This window comes from Dermacentor variabilis, chromosome 7 (assembly GCF_050947875.1).
Source record: "Dermacentor variabilis isolate Ectoservices chromosome 7, ASM5094787v1, whole genome shotgun sequence".
In the NCBI taxonomy this organism is placed as follows: Eukaryota; Metazoa; Arthropoda; class Arachnida; order Ixodida; family Ixodidae; genus Dermacentor; species Dermacentor variabilis.
In genome coordinates this window covers 52,112,832-52,135,444 of record NC_134574.1, presented here as the reverse complement: position 1 = coordinate 52,135,444, position 22,613 = coordinate 52,112,832, and the positions used below count along the sequence as shown (strand labels likewise).

The following is a 22,613-nucleotide window of genomic DNA, read 5'->3' as shown; positions in this document are numbered from 1 at the left end:
GTGCGACAGGTTGTGCACGGTTTCGAATAGACGTCTGCGAAGGGATGCCGGAACGTATGGTCTAGGTGTGTCGTTAGAAGTGTCGCAGACGACGGATGTACCATCTGGGGTCACAACGACGTCTTCCAATTTCAGGGACGTTGAAAAATTCTGGAGTGTACGAAGTTCAGTGTCGTCACGCTGTTGACTGGCGAGTAAGTCGGCCTCGATGATGAAAGGTTCCGATGTCAACGTGGAAACGATCTTGACACGACTGAGGACGTCGGCTGGAACGTTGTCGGTGCCCTTGATGTGGCGGAACGTTGTTGTAAACTCGGAAATGTAGGAAAGGTGTCGAACCTCGCGGGGCGAGTAACAGGACGCCGAACGATTCATTGCGTGCACAAGGGGCTTGTGGTCCGTCAAGACAGTGGATGCACGGCCTTCGAGGAAATGGCGAAAATGCTGGATAGCCAGGTAAACAGCGAGTAATTCACGGCCGAACACGCTGTAGCGGGACTGCGCAGGCTTCAGTTTCTTGGAGAAAAAAGCGAGTGGATGCCATGCATTGTCGATGAATTGCTGCAGAACGGCACAAACGGCGTTGTTTGAAGCGTCGGTCATGATGGCAGTGGGAGCGTCTGGCTTTGGGTGTCTAAGCAGCGTGGCGTCGGCGAGGGCAGACTTGACTCTTGTGAAAGCGTCAGTGGCCTCTTCAGTCCACTGAAGCACTTGTTTGCGTTTGTTTACCAGGAGGGCGTCTAGCGGAGCCATAAGTCGTGCGCACTCGGGAATGAATCGGCGGTAGAAATTGACGAAACCGAGAAACTGGCGAAGCTTGTTGAGTGTGGTCGGTCGGGGAAGGTTTTCGATGACGCGAATCTTGGACGGCAGTGGTCGAATGCCGTTAGCGTCGATGATATGACCGAGGAACTCGAGTTCGGTTTGACCGAATTCATTCTTGGCGGCGTTGATGACAATTCCTTTACTGGCAAGGCGTGAAAACAACAACCGCAAGTGGGGAAGATGTTCTTCTGCCGAAGAGCTTGCGACGAGAAGGTCGTCAATGTATGCAAAAACGAAAGGCAAACCTCGGGTGACGGAATCGATGAAACGCTGAAAGGATTGGCCCGCGTTCCGTAAACGGAAAAGCATGCGGAGAAATTCAAAGAGACCGAAGGGTGTGGTGATGGCGGTCTTGGGAATGTCTTCTTCAGCGACCGGTAGTTGATGGTAGGCGCGAACGAGATCGATCTTAGAAAAGATCGTCGCACCATGCAACGCTACCGTGAAGTCCTGAATGTTCGGTAGAGGGTAGCGATCAGGAACGGTGACGTTGTTTAGTGCCCGGTAATCACCGCATGGGCGCCAGTCTCCCGTCTTCTTAGGCACTATGTGAAGTGGTGATGCCCAGTTACTGGAGGAAGGGCGGATGATGCCAAGTTGCAGCATGTGTTCGAACTCCGCGCGAGCGATCTTGAGTTTCTCCGGGGACAAACGCCGGGGTCGGAAGTAGACCGGTGGGCCGGAGGTGACGATGTGATGGCAGACGTCATGTTGTACCGGTTGCGTCCAGTCCGGCAGGCGCGTCAAAGTGGGAAACTCGCGTAGGAGCGCGGCGAAAGGGTCGTCCAACATGGCAGAAATAGGCGCTATGGGCGATGTGCCTGATGATGGGACGCCGGGAACGGATAGCTGGGTCACGGAGTCGATGAGACGGCGTCGTTGGATGTCCACAAGGAGTCCGTAGTTATGCAAGAAGTCTGCTCCAATGACTGCATGACGGACGTCTGCAACCAGGAAGATCCAGCGGAATGCTCGTCGAAGGCCAAGGTTTAGCATGACGGAGCGTGACGAGAAAACTGGAATCCTGGTGCCGTTGACGGCTTGCAAAAACGACACAGGAGTCGCTTTTCGGTCGGAGCGCTCGGCGGGGAGAATGCTGACGTCAGCACCTGTGTCGACTAAGAATCGTTGTCCCGTAACTCTGTCCGTCACGTAGAAAAGGCCACTTGTGTGTTGGGCCGGACCACTCGTCGCCGTTAGAGGTCGGCCGGCCTGTTTCCCTGCCAAGCGCCAGGGACGCCGACAGTGACGAGCGTCGTTTCCAAAACGGCGGTGGTAGTAGCAGATGCCAGGCGCAGTAGTTGAGGTGTCTTTTTGAGTGCCCGTGCGTCTTGATCTGCTGGAACTACGGCTGCGTGGGCGATGAGACGCGCGGTGATGTTCCGCTCCACAGATGATGCGTTCCAGGCGCTCACACAAGGAGTCGAGCGGAGAATGCACTGCGGAAGAGCAGGGAAGAGTTTGCAGAGCGGTTGTATTGTCACCCGGAGACGGTGACGTGGCTGCGATGGTTGGGGTGGCTACTTCCATGACTTTGTCGGCCAAAGCGGCAAGTCCGGTAAGGTCCATGGTAGAGGCTGTCGCCAGGACCATCTGCACGTTAGCCGGGAGTCGTTGCAAAAACAATTCGCGCAACAGCGTGTCGTCGATGGATCTCACGTTGTTTCCGAGCAGCTGGCTCATTCGGCGAAGAAGTTGACTAGGGCGTCGGTCGCCGAGTTCTTCAGCGGACAGAAGCTGCTGGATGCGAGAACGCTGTGAAGCTGCTGTGCGCTGTAGCAGTGCTGCCTTGAGATCGTCATAGGTGGCGGCAGACAATGGGGAGTTCACCAAATCTGCCACCTCGTCAATGGCGGCGGGCGATAGCGCTGCGACGGCGTAATGGAACTTCGAGGCTTGAGAGCGGATACCAGCGACTTGAAATTGCGCTTCGGCCTGAAGAAACCACGCCGAAGGACGCTGGTCCCAGTACTGTGGGAGGCGGACAGCGATGGCGGAACAGGAGGGCTCACCGCGTTCCTCGGATGGGTTCTGGCCTTGAGCTCTCGTAGCGTCGGTCTGGTCCATGGTCGTCTCTACCGCAGGAGCGTATGGCAGTATCACGTCCGGAGTCACCAAACTGTGGCGACGAGCGACCACGTAGACCGTTAAAGTCTCGGGCTCTCGCAGGAGAGGAAGAACCGACATTCCGTCTCTTAGCGTAGCATTCTTTTTAATGATCTCCTTCGGAACGCTAGCCCGTGCCGGAGCGCCAGCCGCTCGAGCCTCGTGTAGACGCGAGCGTCTACGTCATCCCTCGTGCGACGCCGATGCTGCTGCCGCTACAACGGAATCCTATCATCGTTGGTGGAAGTTTCCCCGAGTCCTCCAGGAATGGTTGTAACCGATTGAGAACGATGTGCTCTAGGAGCTTTCCTACACACGAAGTGAGGGAGATCGGTCGTAGGTTCTCAATGGCTGGTGGCTTGCCTGGCTTCGGTATCAGACGAACCTCGGCTATTTTCCAGTCCTCGGGAAGGTTTCCTTTCCTCCATACTTCGTTAAGATGAGCGGTAAGCTCTAGTAGCGAGGGGCTGTCAAGATTTACGAGTACCTTATTGGTAATTTGGTCCATTCCCGGGGCTGTGTGGCGTCTCAAGCCCATTATCGCCGCTGTTACTTCATGGAGATGAATGTCTTCATCTAGGAGCTCGTTAGGGGTGCCGGTGTAGGGGTGGCAGAGGCTCCGATGGTTGTGTGGGGAAGTACTGGGCTTTGAGAGTCAAAAGGAGGTCCGCCTCGTTTCCAGGAAATTGGTGAATGACTCGGGCCATATTGTGGTGGGATTCCGTTTTGCTGCTGGCCGGGTTGATTAAATACCTCAATCACTTCCATGTCTTGGAAGTACTCAGTCTTCCTCTCAAGCTGTCGCAGAGGGATAGCGAATTCTCTCGGCATAGCGTGGTAGCGTATTCCGCAGCCTCTTGTGTGAGTAGTGCTATTCGCCTCTTGAGCTTGCGATTTAATCTTTGCCTTTTCCAACGCTTCAGCAGGCTACGCCGGGCTTCCCACATGTGGAGCAAGCGAGCATCGATGCTCGGAGTGGTGGTGGATGTTTCAAGCATTTTGGTGTGCGCCTTCACATCCTTCTGAAGCTGAGTGATCCAGTCCTTATTTGACTGAAGCTGTTGGCTCTGTTCCTTCGCAGCTCTTTCTTCTCTTATCTCCCGCAGCTTGGTCCAATCCGTGAGGCGAGCCGTGCCTATCCTGGCTTTGTATTCGAGCCCATGGAGAGTGGTGGCTAGCAGCGCGTGGTCGCTGCCTAGGTACTCCTCCAGATTGGTCCAGCAAGCTTGGGGGATATTTCTGGTGAGGGTTAAGTCGGGGTTCGTGTCTCTTTGAACACTTGTGCCAAGCCTTGTGCTATTCTTTGGATCGTTGATGAGTGTGAGATCCATGTCCTCAATTACTTTGTGAAGCATGTTTCCCCTGGAGTTGGTGTACGTATAACCCCAGAGGGGGTGGGCTGCATTAAAGTCGCCCACAATTAGAAGCGGATGGTTGCCTGCTGCGTGCGTGGCTTGCTCCAAAACCAGTTTGAGGACCAATGGCGCGCTTTTCGGCCGACAGTAGACGTTTAGAACAAACATGGGACGCTGACTCACACAGGCCGTGTAGCCCACTTATCAGTCGTAAAAGGTATTATGGGTAATTCAAAATTTCAGACACGCATATGTGTTTGTGTTTACATTCGCACTCCTTGCGTAATAAGACTCCCAGAACTTCCACAATAGAAAGTAATTTACAACACACAAACGCAAAGAACACAGAGATATGTCTCGTTTTCAACTCGGCCGTCATGTAAATGACATATAGCGCGGAAAAACGTGAACATGCTGTGTGTTAGCGTCGTTAACTTCATACTAGGCAAGGAGCTAGCGCACCACAATCCCGGGACAGCCGCTAATGAGACCAAGACGGGAGCACATGTCTGTGAACGCGCAAACGGAGCCCCTAAGCCACTCTGCTCCTCCGCCACCCTAGCTGCACCGCTGCACCACTCGTTTCAAGCACAGCACACCAAACACACATTCAGCGCTGAACAGTGGGCGGTCGACGCAGTTGCACTTACGTGACTTGCAGCGAGCAGCACATCCCTCCATGTCCGTTAAGCAAAGTCGCACACGGCGACGCCACATCGCGGTTCGCAGAACTTCGCGGCCGAGGCGCTAGGCCACTTTGATATTTCAGTTGTCTCCACCGCCTGGTTCTCAAAAAAGCACGGGTCTCAAAACGCAGATTGTGTACTGCCAGACCTCACCGAGGCTAAAGCCGCACTGCCGCACCGCCACTACTCACGGCTTTCCGCCAAGTAACACAGAACCTACAACCAACACACAAGCAACGCACGCACAATCACATGAGCAATGTTGAACAACGCGCGGTCCAGAGAACGATCACGCCGAGGACGAACACGCCACGGCGTCGCTCGGCGCCAGCATCGCGCCTTCTCAAAAATCTCTAAACGATGCTGTCCCTAGGCACCTAGGGACAGGGACGTCACGTGAGGGATTTTTGTACGACAAATAAACGCACACGAGAAAAAGAGGAAAGAGAGAGAAGGTCGAGACGATTTCAGAGCCCGGTACCGTTAGGTAACGCCATTGATAACGCTGTCACCGGCAGCATTGCGGCGCTGCCTTTCGCGGCAAGCTCCACCGCTGCTGAGGTGGCTGGCCTCTATCTGGCTGCAGACATGCTGGCGAAACCCCCCCCCCCCCCCCCCCCGGATTCTCCGATTCTGATTCTCTGCGACTCGCGAGCGGCACTCCTTGCTCTTCATCGACCGCAAATCGCCGGCCTTGGCGTTGCCCTGCTAGCGGAAAAGCTCCACGCCCTTGTTTCGGGTGGCTTGAAGCTGTCGCTTCAGTGGCTCCCGTCTCACGTCGGCGTCCGGGGCAACGAGGAGGCTGACGCCCTGGCAAAGATACCACTGTACCAGTGAGCACTGCTTTGACGGCCTTCGAATATGCAAGGCACACGTTGCAACGGCACCTAACGGCGCACCAACCGGATCGGCGCGTCGCCAGCGGTCGCCCTTCCCGTCCACTTCCTGATCGCGATTTCACAAGGCAGGAGCGGTCTCTCCTGCTGCGCTTCCGGAGCGGCTGCTTCCTGTACGGCATCCCGGAGGTACCGAAAAGGCCTGGCTTCATCCATGGCCTGCTGAGCGTGCGGCGAGGCCGAAATAGTCGACCACGTTCCTTGTTCCTGCCCCGCCTTCTCCGAAGAGAGGGCTTCTCTCTACTTCTCATTCCGACGCCTCGGACTAGCGGTCTCGGCATCGCAGCTGCTGTTTCCCGGACGGCTACACGGCTCCGCTTTCTGGCGTCTCCTTACGTTCCTGGAGGACACGGGGCTGTCGTGTATATTGTCAATGCACCGCATGGCTAACGCTGACAGCGGTACCTAACGGTACCGGGCTCTGCAATCGCCTCGACCTTCTCTCTCTTCTCTCTTTTCTTTCTTCTGTATGTCCCCATCCCTTTCTCCAGGGCGCTGAGTCGTACTCCCTAAAGGGCTGAAGAAAATAGCACATCTTCCTATTTACAATCACACTCTCTCTCCCTCTCCTGACTCCCCTGCCTCGCGCGCTACAGGAGAGGGTGCGTCCGGGCCGCGTTCCTCGCTCGCGCACACGAGATCGAACCACGTTTGCCGGCTCACCCTCACACGATTTCACTCACACATACAGCATAGGGCGCGCGGCGACGGTTTTATTGCCCTTGGACTTTATGCGGAACCTCACCGCGACGCCGTCGGCAGAAATGCGCCTGGAGTGTGCATACAATTGCTATCGCTATAAAACGGTCCGGTTCCTGCCGCCTTTCTCCTGTATGTGCGTATCGAGAAGTGCGGTGGTTAGAGCAACTGTGGAAACGCGCACGCCCAATTGTTTTCAGCGCAGCAGATGCTATACTTCGTACCACTAACTACGTGCAAAGCAGCGAGTGTTACGGGTCAGGTCAGGACCACCAGAATAGACCATCAGAATAAGGGCTGCTCCGCGGTCTTCGTCTGAGCGCCCTCTGCGCGACATCGACTGAATGGAAGCTTCGTGGAAGAATCAATGGCGCGCAACGGAAGTAGCCCAATGACCGTTTTTAGAAGAACACGCGGCCGGCTCTCGGTGCTGATTCGCTGACGCGAGCCCTAACTGTCGCAGCACTGCGAGGAGTTTTCGAAGCGAGGTTTCTCACCTTTGGTGGGCGAGGCACCGTCCGTCGAGGGCGAATGCGATGAAGCTGTCGGTCGGGGCAGCTGGTAATTATGGTAGTACGCCAGCGGCGTGCTGTCGTCACCTTTTTCGGTCGCAGCTCCTGGCCGCGACTGCGACCCTGTGATGTGGAAGATACGTATGAGGGAGATCTATAATGAAGCGTCTTCATCTATTCCAGAAGAAAATTTTCGAAGCGCATTGGAAGCTGTAAAGCGTCGCGCAAGGGCGTTCTACAACAACAAACTTTACAGAAAGCACCAGTGATAACGGAGATAGAAGCAAATAAAGTGTTGCCAAATGATGGCCCACAAGGAGGCGAGCTGCCCTCCCCGCTGCAGACGTACTCTTCTATTGCCTAGGTTATCGCATGGAGGCTGTATGTGTTCTTTCTCCCAGATCGTAGCTGAGAGTTCATGCGACTTTTACGTCACGGGCCCCGCTTTCTTATCCTCTCCTCCTTCACCGCCCTGCGCTGCATTGCCAGTACGTGCCAGTGGCAGATTTTTCGTTTCGCGGGAATTCCGGCTTCTACGTTGCTGCTGGCTACGTGCGCACTGCGGGTGGCAGCCATGGCGGGATAGACGAGAGTTACAGCGTCTGGCATGCTGGCGAAACACTGGCTGCTATGTGATTTAGGGCGCACATTCGCTTTCGCTTGAGTATTGAGTTGTTTAATTTGTGAAGCGTGTACGCTGGCATAATATTTTGCAGACGTGATGTTCTCTGCTTGATTTATACAATGCAGGGCAAAGTAAGTTGTTGTGCCTGCTGGTATATATGTTCATTTCTGAGAAGAAACGGGCACGATACGAAGGCGACGCCCATTTGTCCTGTTGCTTTATTTGCACTCGTTCGTTTCACGCACTGCGCTTGTGTTGTTTGAATGCCGAAACATGGTACTGAACACTTTAAACACACTATTACCGGAAGACACTCACTAGAAATTCCATTAAGTCTTTTGCAGGCGATGAAAGGAGGCGGTGACAATATGCGTGGAGAAACGGACTCATTGCGCTTGTCTTCATCGCCGTCTCTGAGCCCTAAATGTCGTATAAAAGTATTGTAGCACAACGTTTAGCCGCACTGCACCAATCCGCGAGCACGGCTGCAGGTGGGAACTGCTGGTGCGCATGCGCACACTAAGTGCGTCGCAAATGAAGGCAAGCCGAGAAAACGCTAACTCGTGGAACGTTCACCGCGGGAGTGAGTTGCATGACCTGCTTGTCAATGATGTCGATGTGGACAGCGGGCTTCCGCTGTTACAGGCAACATTTTTTTTTCAGCGCTGTCGAGGAGTTTTCAGGTATTCGCGTGACCATTGGTGTTCTCTCAAGGTTTTTCTCGATAACTGTGAGGTTCTGAAGATAGATAGGTGGAATTTTCTGAACATATCCGAGTGTCAGTGGATCGCAGCCGACGTTCACAGTAATTTTATTGGGGATAGCATTTAAAACGATATAGCACATAATTGGACGCAAAGTATATTTGCGTAAAAGGAAAGCAAATCTTTTGTCCGAAGGCCACTTGAAGCGAAACGTCGCCTTGCCACGTAAAATTGTGCACCTTCTGCGGCAAAATGCTCGTTTCTTAAAAAAAAAATAAACGTTTTGGCATCTATGAGAGCTAAGACCAGTCATTCTGACCAGAATCAGAGGCGCACTTACATTTAAAGATTATCTTTCGAATTTTCTTGGAACCAACTTCGCTTCAGCTATAGATGGTGTCGCGCATGTATCAAAGCAACATGCCAGATCCCCCGAAACTTCAACTCACGTGCCTTGTCAGTTTACTATGCCGGAAACAATACTAGCGCTGTTCTTAAGTTGATCGATGCGCGGAAAGTATACTTTAACGCGTTCACACAATAGAAACACATATAACGACTCAAGATTTAATACTTAAAATGTCTCTTATATGATTTACGAAAAAGTTGACTTGTAAATTGAAAGTCTGCGGCCTTGCATTTCATCGGAGTGTTGCAACTCGCCCTTTCCTTGCTCTGTCAATTAGTAAAGCCGGAAGTCGTCCATGACATGGAATTGTAAACCACGAAACGGTCTATAGTAGCCCACAAGTGTAGTTCGCGCGCGCGCACACGACTCCCCCCCCCCCCCCCACACACACACACACCACGTACGCGTACACAAACAGGCGCACACACGAACACACACGCGCGCGCGCGCTCACATGCACACACACGCACACAGGCACGCACACAGACGCACACAGGCGTGCACACACACAGACACGCACGTGCGCGCACACACACACGCACACACGCGCACAGTACAAGCAAACAAACAAGCAGAACATGTGCCGTTGCCAATATGCACCAGTGGACGCAGAGAACTAGAGAACTCACAGAGGGCGCTGAGAATTATGTAGGAGAACAGTGCCGCCATGCAGAGGACCATGAGAGAGCCTGCAATGAGCGAGTTCTTGATGGCGGTGTCAGCAGCTACACGCTGTTCGGTGCTGCGGGGCGTTGGAAAGGGAAAGAAACGAAGAGGGAAAACAAAAGAAAACAAAAGCGATTCAGAAGAGGCAAAAATAAATTATGATTTAGCACAATTTCACGGCCAATGCATCGGCTAGTAAAATCAAAAAAAGGAACCGAACCAACATCAGACGGTTTGGCGGAGTAACGCACGAACTGCTAGCTTTGAGCACTTCGTGCCATCTTTAGCGTGTAGCCTTCTTCAGCGCATCTGTAGCCAGTAGCGACTTTTCGCCAAAGGCCGTCGCCCTGAATGTGTTGTTCGAACAAACGGCGAGTGCGGATGATGTTGTGTTAGAGCTGACGGTCGGGTTTGCTGGTGAAGCACTGACGCGAGAGAGAAGACGCGTACGCGGGATGCGTGGCGACTTTCAACTATGTTGAACAAGTCGCTTTATTTGACCTTAACTGTCCTCTATTTTCCTGCTGTTTATGCGTGGTTGTCTTTTTTACTTCTCCTGTCCGTTTTGCGCTATCATATCCTCAAAGTTTTATAGTATACAGCTCCTTAAATTTTTGTTCGACAAGGAAATAGCTGTACATATTTACAGCACTGCGAATGCCGATTGACGGTGCCACAATGCGTATCTTTTGTGGTTTTATTATTTCGAGAAACGTCAGCACGTTCAGCACGTAGAGCTGTTATATGGTTGGATCCCGGGTTCTAGAGACACCATTGCTACTTATTGAAACCCTAGTCACTCAGAAATCGAAATAACGGGAATAAAAATGCGACCTCACACGTCAACAAAGATTCAGCCCCATGCCTTTCCGCTGCAACTTCCTCAGGGCGCGCACCTGTCACCCTCGCTCCTCAGCTACATGTGACCTCCCTCCGCCCTCATCCTATAAAGCGCTCTCTCTTTTGTATGGGATTGTGATGATGTTTATGGGCGTTTCCTTTGAAACGGGAAGAAGTAGTCACCTAGACTGTTCGATTCATTGAGGTTCTGCACACCTACCACCGTCTAGCGTTTCGCCAATCTAATGTCGATCTTAACTTTACCATTTAATACCTCAATAACTATAATGTGCGAATACTTACGCTTGCACTAACTCATGTCCGATCAATCTATTCCTAGCTTTTTTCCCCCACCAATACTCTGATCGGCCGTTACTTACATGTGGATGGATGGATGGATCGATGGATATTATGAGCGTCCCCTTTGAAACGGGGCGGTGGGTTGCGCCACCAAGCTCTTGCTATTATACTGCCTAATGTCCTATTTAGGTTAAACAATAAAAAAATGAAAAAAAAAACCACTATGAACTCCCACAACCAAATTTTCTGATCCCCTATTGCGCACTCTGCTTTTGTACGTCTCCGTTTTTTGTCGTTTCCCTAGTTTTTTCCACCAATCCTCCAATCGCCTCTTACTACTCGCTATTGCGGACATGTTTACTTTTCCACTGCTGTCGTTGAACCCAAGGGATTCAAGGAGGCGAGTGGTGCCTAAATCAACCTCTGGGTAGACGCTGGGCATAATCGACCGCTGGGCATATTTTGTCACATGTTGACAAAATATGCAGCACCTTCTGTCAACAACTAAATAAATTTAAGCGGCGGAAATTGCACAAGACGGCGGCGTGAAGCTGTAGCCCTCCAACAAGGCGCCGATAATTCTCAGCACCTGTTCCCAATGGAGCACACTGCTGGGTCTTTCGAATGCGTGGCTTCGCTTGATTGAATTGATTCCATACGTCGCTGTTTTCTCGGAACCATGCCGTATTCTATTGTGGCTTGCACTACACTTGCGCCGTCAAGAATTCGCGAATGCCGATGCATTCCTCTGGGATTATCTAGTTCGAATCGCAATTTTGTGAAGTATTTCTTAAACGTTGCCGTTATTTGAGTTCAGCGGTTCGGTATCTCAACAAAATCTTTTTAAAGATCATCGCAGCGGTTTTGGTTCTATAAATTCGCAAATCTGAACTCGTTAAGTGCACGGCGCCATGAAAATTCTTGCCCTGCATCACTGCTGAGGACTTCCATCGCTTTTACTTTCCGCTTTATAACGCATAAACAAATTATGTGGTATCAGCAATATTGCAATGTGTAACAACCAAGGGAGTCTTCTTGTGCTACAAGAGGTCTTCTATTTTATCAGTGACTTCATTGACTCTAACTGTGTTCCGTATAAGCATAAGAGAAATCGGGACATAATGATTATCCTGAAAGTATGCTGCTATCAATTTCTCAAGAATGAATTTAATTTTAGATAAAAAAGTAATTTCAGATGTGAATAGGTTCTTACGAACGGCGCGCTGTCAAATATGCAACCACCAGTGTGATTTCCATCTAAGAAGTCCCTGGTTGGCTGACTTGATGTATGCAGCCGTCTTTACGACGAGCTCATGACGCTCCCTCGCGGAGACGGGACTTCCAATGTAAAGAGCACAGTCTTAAAATAATTCTGCGGGTCGATTTATCCAGGTGTACGCAACAAAGAAGTAGCAGGCGCTCCATTAGAAAAAAAACGAAGCGTTTGACTTTTTTATCATCCGCTGTTCTGTTACTCTGCAAAACAATGAAAAAATGAAAAGAAAAGAAAGAAGAGACAAGGAAAGGAACTGGAATTTCGTATGACTTTATGCATGCGTTTTTTTCTTCTATCTAATCGAACCCATCGACCACAACTTTAGCGCTCTTATGGTTTTAAATTTCGCAATTCTCCAAGACTCCACGCCGTCTCTTCAATGCGTGTTGTCGTCGGTGGAACGATTAATATGCTCTCCTAATATAGTGAGATACACGTGATTATGAATGCTACATCGGTCGCAGTCGTCTGGCACAGTTGCGGCTAATTCTGATATGTTACGTAATCACGTTAATCTGTAATTAATTAGCATGTTAATAAATGTCGATGATGTTTCGCGCACATTAGACGATAAAGCTTTACAATGTCGTCAAAAAGATCGCTCTTGATTGTCAGAGCATTGCTTTTCGTGCAATATTTTTTTGCTATTCGCAGCGTGGAAAGCGTCGCAAGAACAAATCACACCGTGGCGACTTTGTTAAGTGAGTCGCAACAAAAGTGTGCTGAAACAAGCTGAAAGTGAACCCCGACTTTCTTCCTAGTCCGGCGTACTCATTGTAGGCACAGAATTCCGGTAATTGTTGGGTTTCTGCGTTAAAGGCACGATAAAGTATATTAAGAGGAATCTTTATTTCGGGATCTTTTATGTAAATACGCAAACGGAGAAATCGTTCTGCTTGGCAAAGCAGCATCAATTATGATGAGGTTTGCTGAATATGAGGAATTCATACCCAGTAAGTCTAGGTCGCAGATGTATTTACGCTATCAGCTGTTTCAGCAAAATTCCTTAAAGTTGAGAAAACTTAAGTATAAAGTGCACAACTCTTAGTCTTTAAGTGTCCTCTTCCAACTGTTCATTCTTCCAGAAGGAAAACATTATACTTGGAAGGAACGAAAGGCAGAACGTAGAAAGTTTGGGAGCTTTTCCTGCGGCAAAACGGACCGGATACGAGAAAGTATATTTAAAAACTAAACTTTTACAGGAACAACAGTACGAGTACAGTGACATGTGAAGATACATGTGCCATGCGCAGTCGTTCGAATGCGAAGTGCGTGGCATTTTGAGCCGCCTAGCGAAAAAGCAGAGAGCACGAAACTGTAGGACAAACGATAATTTGGCACGAACGCCGCTTGTGACATAGGGCAGTTAATCGTACATGTTTGCACCCTAAGGCTTCCGCTACGTTTCACAAAACTCACGAACTCCGCTATTAGCATTTCAACAACTGCAGATAGTACTGTGGCCTCGAAACACGCAACAAAGGCTTTGCATAGCAGCGCACTGTGGTGTGTGCGCCTGTGTAAGTCAGGGATTGCTTATACTTCCATGTTCGGGGAAACCAAATCATTCTCTGACTTTCTACATATGCTGCGTTCCTCATAAATAAAGAGAGATGTCCCTCAACATAGGTTCTAGCCTTTTCATCGAATATGCCCAATAGCGTCCCTGTGTATGCCGCCTTGTAAGGAGGATATTCAAGGTGTCCCAATAAAAACGGACCCATTCTTAAAAACAAAGATGGATAATCCTATAACGCGATCCGAACGAAGTAGATATTGCAGACAGTTCATTTGAGAACCCGCCGGTAAGCGGCTAAGTTTTCTGTTGTTGATATTTAGTTAGTTAATGAAAATTACCTAACTGGTTGATTCCTGCACGCCATTAAGTACGTCAGTCGTCCACAGCAGTCCAATAGCTCTGCTCCTTGTCGACAGTGACGTCATTTGTCACCTTACTGGTCCCCTTTCCCGTTGAAAGCATCCAGTTTCGGCATGCTGGCTGCGGCTGTCCACTGTTAACGGTGGCCATACGCATAGCGGCCGTCGCGGGTCCGCGCCTCACCCTCATCGCCAGTTGACAAGGAGCGATACTAACAGCAACATGTCGAACATTAACCAGATTTACATGAACCCCATCCCAGGGGTTTCCACTATCTGCCTTGTTGATCGCAGCTACCATTGGCCGTGCGTGGACTATCACTAACATTCTACGCTAAGAGATTCGGGACTCATTGCCCGAGCGGCTCTTTATTGTAGAGATCGCAGAACGAGGGTATTAAAGAGAGATAAGAACTTGAGATGCTCTGAAATATATATTATAGTAAAGGAACAGTCAGTGATGATGTGTGGAAGTAATAGCCTGCACAATAAAATTACAATATTCAACAAAACAAATTTAGAAACTGCAACTAAAGAAATGTGTTCGCAAAACGCAACTTGATTAATTAATTTTCTTGTTTATGCTGTGATGCATAACAAAAATGTTTCTTCGTACTGCACTGTGTCAGCTACGTTAAAATGGTGTTTTTTTTCGGACTGAATTCTTTGTACAGCCGCAGCCACCTCCGCCATCATCGTGTTTGTTGCATTGAAGTCTATCATTTAACTTTTATGCGTATCGTATGCTAGTTATGCACGTGTTTAGTGAGAGCGTAATGTCTGTTACGTACTATGTACTGTTGTCTGTCCTGCCTCTATTTGTAAACGATGCAGCCAGATATTGAACGTGAGATGGTAGGGATAACGTTAGCATACTGTCAGACGGTGCTATTGATTCGAAAGCGAACGGGCGTAGCGGATATTATAGTTGAGAATGAAAAAGTGGAGCTCGCCAGGACACATAATGCGCTGAACCGATAACCGGTAGAAGCGATATCAGGTGGATAATCCGTAGCAAAAGAATGGATGCCAAGGAGTGGATGGCGCAGTCGATCACGACACAGGAATAAGTTGGGCAATGAGATTGTGTGTACTGACGCCAGACATGAGTAACTGGATTTTTCTGGAGGTATATTTCGTCCTGTAGGGCACTTGAAATAGTCTGACGGTAGTATAGCTATCTAACGATGTAACAAAGGGCAGAGGCTTCGACACATGCCGCATCGAGTCGCGTACCATCAAAATGTGCTCTAAGAAACTAATGTAAACACGCATGAGAAAGGAAAAGAAATTAGACTTTACGAAATGTAAAAATTTCTACTGACGCCTTGTGAACGTACTTACTTTTCTTCTTCCCCTGAAAATGAAGTAAAATGAGAACGGCACAGCGCTCGTGTGAGTCTTGGGTAGAGGGCAATGTGGGAAGGTTTGTGTTCTAGCAGTTTTATGGCAGGCATTATTGATACTTCGCGCATCGAGTCACAATGCCGTAGAGGGCGCTTTTCTCGACGTCTCAAAATATGCGTTTATTAAACGTTTCGACGTAGATCAAGATTATCTCGCTGTATAGAAGGTTTGAAGCGTGCATTCCTGCCGGGTCCCCGAGGGCTCTCTTTAAGAGGTTCAAGCACACCATAACCTCGAGCAATACGTCTAAACGAATTAGGTGCATTTGTTTTTTACTCCTCCTTCCTGCTTTATGTATGGATCGCTAACCGGGTAAGTGCATCATCATTGTTTATTTAGCAGGAAAAATTGCAGAAAAACAAAAGTTTCTTTGTTCCCATCACCGATTGCATCTTACACATTTAGGGGGTCGGTGTGAGCCATATGGGTCAAATCCAAGCGCTCTTTGTTCACCCGTAAAGGTTCTAAAATGTTTAGTGTGCGACTGGGACGGCCTGTTTTCTAATTGAGGGTGCTGCCAACGACGCACGCCAGCTATTCCATACTAGCTGCACCCTGCAGCTAGTAGGCAACTAGCTGCAGGGCACAATCTAGACACGTTATAGGCTCTCTAGGTCTCATAGCGCCCCCCACAAGTAATGGATCTCTGCCCTGTGCGCATTTCTTTTCTCCAAGGCTCTGCGCTCGCTGCTTTCCTGTCAGGAACGCTTGTTATGCCGATACGGCCGTGGTGTTCGTGATCTCAAAGTACGCGGGGAAAAAAAAAATCTGGGGCTTTGCGTGCAAAAAACCACGATCGCATTATGAGGTTCGGCCTATGGAGAGGGGGGGGGGTGGCACTCCGGAATTATTTTAACCACCTGTGGTTCTTTAACGTGCACCCATTGCTGGGTTCACGAGCGCTTTTGCTTTTCGCCCACGTCGGAGTGTGGGCGTCACGGCCAATTCCAAACCTGCCACCTCAGCGGCCTCTGAATTCCATAGTGACTCATCTATCGCGGCGAGTTAAAGTACCGGGAGTATAATGCTAAAGAAAAGAAATAAACGAAAAAAAGCGTTATCATTATCCTATTTGTGCCCATTGCTGGACGAAGGCTTCTCTCAGCGATCTTCAATGAGCCCTGTCTCGCGCCTGCGTACGTACCCCACCTGATGCGTGAAAATTTCCTAATATTATCACAGCACCTGGTCCTCTGTCGATCTTCCATCTTTCATAGCACCCATTATGCAATACCAAGGAACCACCGATTCCGTGTTTTACGCATTACACAGCCAGCCTAGTCCTATTATTCCTTCTAATGACAACCAGTATATCGGCTACACCAGTTTGCTCTCTAATCCACACCGCGGTCTTCCTTGTTACGCCTGTAATACCAAATGACAGATGGCGAAAGACAGATGATGATTATCTTTGGTGGACATGATAATCTGAAAGGGTGAAATTTTTCCAAGTACACGCACGAAAGTGGAACCAGTCTGCATCACCGCGCACACCCTGTTGCGCAATCGGTAAGGGGTCGTTTACGAATCACCTCGGATATGGCTTATCATAATCAGCCAACAAACATATGCCAAGGACAACATAGGGGAAATCACTCGCGCCTAATAAACGAAATAAAGAAATGATAAATAAATGGAAATGAAAGTGCATGAATAAACAACTTGCTGCCGGTGGGGAACGATCCCACAACCTTCGAACTAACACTCCCAGGGTTCTACAAGGAAACATAAATAACCAAAAAAGTGGGCTGGGAAACAGCACCGCGGCAGCTCCATTGGTAGAGCATTGCATGCGAAATGCGAAGGTTGTGGGATCGTTCCTCACCTGCGGCAAGTTGTTTTTTCATGCACTTTCATTTCCATTTATTTGTCGTTTCTTTATTTAATTTATTCAGCACGAGTAATTTCCCCTATGTTATCCTTGGTATCAGTGTTTGTTGGCTTCTTATGACATGTCTAATAAAAATCAGGCCCCTCGGATAATCCCCTTTCCTCTCGTATATGGCAGAAACTACAAAGCGGTAAAGCGCACTCCAATAAAATTTCAGACCGCCTATAAAGCCTAGTTTTCGAAAATGTAGAAGTTCTAAAAGCTCTAAAAGTTCCGAAAATAGCCGTTTTTGGTACGAAGACTAAAAAAAACATAAATGCCAATATTACTGCCCGCCGGAAGTGACCCATAATCTACTATGCGAGGCACCACCTGCGGCTCACCGCGGCGCGCTGAAAAATCTAGGGACGTGGCGCACTGAGGCTCGCCTCACAGCGAGAGCCACCAGGCGCACGCGTCGTCTGCTTAGGTGCTGTTTATAGGCTGACAACGAGAGAACGACAATAACCAGCCGTGCCGATTTGCCAAGATAGCTTCAGTGGTATATAGCACACATTTATAACAAATTTAGCAGAAGGGGAATTTGGTTGCAGTTGCCCGTTTGCATTTTTTTTTATCGTGCAACCAGGATTAGGAAAGTTGTCAGGGAGACACAACGTTGACTAGGGTATCCTGACATAACCTGTTCCCAATGAATGTGCACATCAAGCGTTTTTCCACTTCGCCGCCTTTTTTACCGCGGTATCTCCTTGGGAGCAGCGGTTTCAGCGCTAGAGAAGTTTCAGGACTCACTCATATCAGGGTGCAGAATCGGTGCTGCATCGTCTAAAAGAAGAAAGGAAAAGGAAAACAAAAGGAAACGTAAATAAAAGAGGCGCATCAAGACTTCAGAAATTTTGTATGTTCATATCAAATTTTATAGGTTGAGTGGCGGAGAATTTTTTTTGGCTCTTTTACTCACGCAGATTTAGGCAACTCCACGGGAGTAAAACTACGATAATCGTGAGTGCGTCGATTACACTGTAAACGTCGCAATCTTTATGAATGTTGTAGTAGTAAAGCGAAAAGTAAGTTTCGAAACGTTTACCCTGGTTAGGTAAATAATAATTTCATAATAATCTTTATTTATTTCAGACAACAAGGTCTCGGATACAAAGGCAAGAGGCAGATGTGCTTTGCCTGACGTGACCAAAGCATCTGAACGCACACACTCAGAGCATGCAGCAACAGAAACAGGAACATAATACAATATCATTACTTACAGAACACAGTTTTATGCAAAGTTAACAACGGTACAACGTGCAAACTTTTGCCATCATAAAGGAAAATTCGTACAAATAAGAAAACCTAAGGATCATAAAAAATTCTGTGTACAGAACCTATTAACCCTTTACTGCACAATTTTTTGTTTTCTCAAAATATTATTCACCGAGTTGTAGGGAAGGATAACAGTAGCTGTGCTCCCACGGAAACTAACTTTAGCGAATTTCTGTAGTTTTAATTCGCAGAAAATGGGTATGTTGCGTATTTCCAACAACGTGCTAATAAAGAAGAAGTTGAAGGTGCAAGATAGACTTAGTGTGATTCATACTCGTATGTTTATTTGCACGTGACAATCGTTGGTGCACCTACTATTTAATGTGGAACAAAAAGAAGCAATTGTTGCTTGTGCACCACAGGTGGTTCCCACACTTCGTGCAGTACGTCATGCAGATTCCTGTGCAGCCAGGAAGCAATGCAGTGTTTTCGCGTTATTGTCAAAATTTAGAACATAGAAGCACAGACTGTGCTTCTATACAAGGGTGTGCCCGTTGATGACGCGACACGACAGCGTGCGGATGCACCGCATCCTTTTGAAAAAAAAAATAGACCAGAAAACATTTTTCACACATATTGAATCAAACCGGATTTACACTCGTCGTTGTCATCACTCCAGGAAAGGTCGCTGCGTTCACAATCGGAAGGAATTGCTCGGCCATAAAAGCGTTTGGAAGCCGTTTCACTTTTCCGGAGAAAATAAACCATGTACACGTTGTTGCATTTGCGCAACATAGCATCGTTTTGTCACCAGGAACAAACTATTCCTAGATAACAATGCTTTTTTGAATCTACAGAGTCAGGAGAATGTGGAGCTTAGCGAAAGAATTTTTTTTCGCTTTGTCTTATGGAGAAACAACTTTACGATTGGCAAAACTTATCCGTATCAATGCTCGCGAGTGCACGCAGCCTCCATCACGTTTGCTTTGGTAGAAAATGAGAAGGATGGAGCACAGATGTAGAACAAGTCGGCTCGTTTTTTTAGACGAATGTTGCGGAAATGCAACAACGTGTACAGGCAGCTCTAAACCGACTTTGCTTCTGTGTTTAACACCGTTCATCGGAATGTTGCGTAAACGCAACAAGGTGCAGCAAAGGGTTAATCATAAGGGCAGGAAAGGACCTAAGCTTTAACATTGTTTTTTAAAGCGTTACGGCACAACCATTTCTGAATAATTTCTATGGGGAGTGTGTGTCTGTTGAGAAGAGTGGGAATTAAGCATCAAAGCATTTGGTTTCCGTAACTGCTCAGCCCAAGTGGAATTCTGCAATGGTCGTGCCTTAATTTGTAAGGCGCATTAATACTAGAGTGAAATTCACGATATTTAGAAGGATCAAGGTTGATTCAGCTATAGATGTAAGAGAGCAATTTCAACTCATTTAATTGATTTACGTTTAGAACGGAGTGTTTTAAAAAGTGCAAAACTGTATGGTCGTTGTACGAGATATTTTCGACATGTCGTATCGCTTTCTTCTGCAGCGTTATCAACCTCAGAAGATTAGTTTTGATTGTAGATCCCCAAATCAGTATACAATAGTGAAGATGTGAACGAAATATAGTGTAATATAACTGCCATTTCAGCCATTTGAGAACAAGGTTTCTAATTTTGTACATCACACAGAATGACCTTGATACGTTCGCATGAATTTTATTAATATGCTTGGACCAGCTGAAGTGTTCTTCTAAAAGGACACCTAAAAACTTGCAGAATGAAGCACGTTCAGTTATATTGTTTTCAAATGTAAGTTCAAGTTCAGAATCATCAGGTTTGTAGCGAGCTTTCAATGCAATAACCTTTGTTTTATTAACATTTCTTTCGAATTTTTTTATATTCAACCATAATGATAATTCTTCTAACCATGCATTAGCCTGAACATGTATATTATCGAGATGCATACCAGAAAAAATAGACTGGCATCAACTGCTTTCTTTCTTTCTTGCTTTCTTTCTTTCTTTCTTTATCTCTTTCAGACACGTAAGGTACAATAAGATGAATAGCAATTTGACATCACATGGCTCAGGAGATGTTAAAAAAAGAAAAAAAAAAGCCGACGCTGTGCGGCTTATCACTGCTCCCAACCCCGAAAAAATACATCGAGTGAGAGGAAACTGACAAATTATGAATAATACAAAGCTGCAATTGTTATAAAAGATAATAGCACAATGGACAAGTTACTAGTATTTGATGAATGTAAATGCGAAAACAAGTCGAGACCCACACAGTAAGAAAAAAAAGCCTCCTAATGAAGATGCTTTAGTGGAAAATTTGCTTAATTATCCTGCATGAGATAAATTTTATTGGTCATTCATTGAAATGAAGCCTGTTTAGTGCTATCGGCCATGCGTTAGTTAGTGCTTGGAGTGCGCAGTTTGTCCTCAGACGTGGAACCTTCTTACAATGTTCATGATGTCGCGTTACATGCTGCAATCCAAGGTTTGCAGTTTCGACTGAAAATGCAATTTGATGGTGAATCGGGCTCTTATATAACTGTAGTAGACTTGTAGCGCCGAGCTCGCCGAGCTGTAAATGTGGGCACGAGCTGCTGAAAGAACAACGGTGGCTGTCTCACTGGTACACGCAGGAGAATACGCTACGAGACAATTGTTCTCACCGTAGCTCTAACAGTATAGCGTAATGCACGCGACATGACGACGTTGTCATTCTGGCCTTAATTGTTTCTTTCAGTTTGACGACCACTGCCATCGATCGGTGTCTACCAGAGCTGCAATGGCTAGGACGAACAGCTCCCTGCGGCACGTATGGGTAAACTGTCCTTTATTTTTTGAATGCTAAAGTGCTGAGCATTCCGGCGACCATGCTGCAAAGCGAACGGGACATAGTACATCGCGAAACTAGGCTGACTAAAGGAGAAAAACAAAAATTATGTTGCTCACCCATGCTAGAAAGCTAGAGGTCCCGAATTTGCCCGTGGACATCAGAGTAGCAGGCTCTTCTTCTTCTGCATGTCACGCAGGGCTGCATGTTAGCACGCGACAGCGAATGACACAGTTTTATCGCTTCGTCGGAGAAAAAGCAAACGTAAGGAAGGAAAAAGAGATGCAACAGAAGCTTAGGTTAAAAAGGACGAAAACGAGGGTAGGTGTTCACGTGAGAGCAATTATTGCCGCGCGGAGGAAAAAAAAAACTAATTGCGCGGGGAGTATTCAATCTGATCACAGGAGAACCTGCGCCCACAATGAAAGACAACTCGATCACTGCTGCTTCGTTTATCGTCGTTTTCGTAGTGACTCAGCCTTCTCGTTACACTTTTTTCTTTTAGAGTCCGGAGAACTTGACAGAAGCCACAATGAGAAAGAAAGCAAAACAAAAGAAGGTCATGTATAAAATATTATTTAAATTCTGTGGTTTTAAGTGCCAAAACGACTACATGACTAGGAGGCATGTTGTAGGGGGACTCCGGATTAATTTGTAGCACCTGGAGGTATTTAACGGGCACCCGATGTACAGCACACGGACGTTCTTGCAATTCGTCCAGGCCCATAACCGCAGATTTCTTCCTGGAGGGGGGGTGGGGTGGAGGCGCACTTGCTGAAGGCCATACGCAATGAAGTAGAGTGACGGCTAGGTCAGCTGGTGTAACCCCCCCAGTGGCGTAGCCAGAAATTTCGTTCGGGGGGGGGGGGAGGGGGGGCTCACGGGGGAGTTCGTATGGATGGATGGATGGAGTAACTTTATAGAAAGGTCCTGCGAGCTACGGGGCGCAAGGTCCCATAGAGCGGGCTACTCCCACGTTGGGACCGGGAGTTGTAACTCCCTGGCCGCATCGTGGGCTCGCTGGACGGCCCAGAGCTGCTCCGCCAGGTCCGTGCTGCGTAATGCGTCTTGTAGCCTGGCGGAGTCTTGATCCTTGTTTGCGTGGGTCCGACCACACGGCCAGAGCAAGTGATGTACGTCTAGTGTTCTATGGCAATTTTCGCAATATGATGTTTTGTATAGGTCAGGCATGTAGTGGTGGAGTCTGTTCTGCGTGGGGTACGTGTTTGTTTGAAGCATTCTGAACGTCAGGGCTTGAGGCCTGGTGAGCTTATTGTGAGGTGTGCTGTATATTCTGCGGTCTAGATAAAAGTGCTTTATGATCTCGTTATATGTGGAGGGAGGGTCCCGATTCTCGCTGGGATGGTCACGACCAGAATAGGGGGCGTCGCGGAAGGTTAGGTCTCGCGCGCTCCTGTGAGCCATCTCATTGAGATTGCGAGGGACGTCCTCGATCTCTCCGAGGTGTGCCGGGAACCAGCAGATGGTGTGATGCTGCAGCGTT

At 48.1% G+C, this 22,613-nt stretch overlaps 1 long non-coding RNA gene across 1 annotated transcript in view; it reads right to left on the bottom strand.

Moving 5' to 3' along the window:
• Positions 1–21,299, bottom strand: part of LOC142589036 (uncharacterized) — a 57,085-nt gene extending 35,786 nt beyond the window's left edge. The window contains exons 1-3 of the long non-coding RNA XR_012829792.1: positions 21,229–21,299; positions 17,808–17,840; positions 9,447–9,559 (exon numbers count right to left, since the gene is read on the bottom strand). This is a non-coding gene — a long non-coding RNA (uncharacterized LOC142589036). The remainder of the gene's footprint in view (positions 1–9,446; positions 9,560–17,807; positions 17,841–21,228) is intronic.
• Positions 21,300–22,613: the final 1,314 nt, after the last annotated feature.